Raw genomic sequence first — 2,077 nt, 5'->3', positions numbered from 1 at the left:
ACTCCTGAGCTCAAACAATCCGCCTGCCTCGGCCTCCCAAAGTGCTAGTATTACAGGTGTGAGCCACCACGCCTGGCCTATGCTATCATTCTTGTAGATATATTTTATCATTTTCCTGTTTTCAGAAGGTTTTTTTTTTTAATTGGCACAGAAGATCCTTCTTAGCTGATCCATGTCTACCTGTAGCTTCTCTCCCATGTGCCCCACTTTCACTACCGTTCCCAACAATTTCCTGCTATTTGTAGTTTTCAAGTATGCTCTCTTCTGCTGCAATGCCCTTGCACAGCTATTCCCTGTGACTGAACTCCCCTCTTTTCCTTTTCCTGGAGAACTCCTGCTCATTTGTTAAGATTGCCATTAAGCATTACAACCCCTTGGAAGTTATCCCCAGGTAACTTCCTTCTCTGGGCCTCATGCCTAAACACTCAGCTTCTATCACACTGTGTTGGTTTGTGTCTCTCTCGTGTGTGTTCCTTGTCTATGGGCACTCTCCTTGATGTTTAATTTTAGTTTCTAGCTGGTCCATCATCATCATTAGGTAAGCATGTGTTGAACACATCAATGACTACTTAGTTAGCTAAAAAGCCTTTGAAATAGACATGGACCCATTTCTATGACTAGGTGCATCATCCGTGTTCACCAAAGTGTAATAAAAAAAGAAGCAGGAAGAAAAGTTCTAGTTCCTAAAGTTCTCTTAGATTAATGAGTGAACCAAACTTCTTTTTAAACTTTAGACAGTTGAAACAGCTTTTCCAAAGGCAGTTTGCTTCTTTATGAAATATTCATGATGCCTGCTTCTTTTGATCTATCCCTATCACCAGCCTGAACAATTTGACAATGTTTATGAATTACTCATCAAAGCCCAATGTGTTGAGCATATTTTTGAGTTCATCTACAACCAGGGTGATACTGGAGAAATTTCCATTTTTTCAAGCTGCCTAACGCTCAGATCAAACTTCATGTATAAACAGCATATTTAAACAAAACTCATTGCATGCCTACTGCGTGTGAAGAATGTTCACAGATTCTATTTTATTTAATCCCCTTTTATCTTGCAAAGTATTTATCTTTATTTGCACCTTAAAAGTGAGAAGACTAAGGCTCAGAAAGGACAAGTGACCTGCCTTAAAACACAGAGCCGAGAGGCAAATCCAGTTCTCTCCAACGCTGAAATCAAGCAGACAGAGCTCCTCCCCTCTGCAGTATTGGGTAAGTGATCCAGGGCACAAGGCATGTTCCAGTTCTCTTACTTTGGGCTGAAAGTGCTGCAGGCATGGTGTATGTCCGAAGCCTCCAGGTAAATACCTTAACTGCTCTACAGCTCAGTCATACATGGTTTGCAATTTGTACAATACTCTGTTTCCCAAGACTTTGAAAGAAGTACTGGAATCTTCTTTTGTCAGTCAACTGAGCAGAGGATAATAAGAGAGGAGAATTATTTATGGCTGATTAGCTGTTTTCAATGTGTCAGTGTTATCTGTGGGGATTAAGTGGAAATGACAGCTCCATCTACAGCATTAGCTGGTTATACACGCTGGCAGGAATTTGTCACATGGTAATTTTCATCTCCCACTCATTAGATCATTTCGAAATAAAGCACTGGAAAGAAGCATGGTCTTTGGATTCACAGGTTGTACTTTGCTTACTAATATGTGACCTCAGACAAGTTATTAACACTAAACTTTTGTGAGCCTTAATTTCCCTAGCTATAAAAATAGAAGATAGTAATAAATATTAATATGTACAGCTGTTATGCATCAATTAAAAAAATAGGGAATAATATCTTCTTTGTAGGACCACTGTGTTAAGCTAGATAATATTTTCAAGTGCTTAGCACAGTGCCTGGCAATTAGTAAATGCTCAATATATGATAGTTAATATTATAACATAAGTAAAGTGTTTACAATGCTTGATACATAGTACTACTTTTTTTAAAAAAGTATTAAGGATTCTGCTACACTTTTTAAAAAGTGTAAGGATGGTGGGGTGGTGGTTTTGTTGCTGTTTATATTTCAACATTTCTTTAAAGAGGGATAATAAAACACTTTGTGAAACTTGGGAGATTTTTTTTTTTTTT

The sequence above is a fragment of the Propithecus coquereli genome, unplaced genomic scaffold (assembly GCF_000956105.1).
Source record: "Propithecus coquereli isolate 6110/MARCELLA unplaced genomic scaffold, Pcoq_1.0 Scaffold6, whole genome shotgun sequence".
In the NCBI taxonomy this organism is placed as follows: domain Eukaryota; kingdom Metazoa; phylum Chordata; class Mammalia; order Primates; family Indriidae; genus Propithecus; species Propithecus coquereli.
This window is presented reverse-complemented; position numbering follows the sequence as displayed.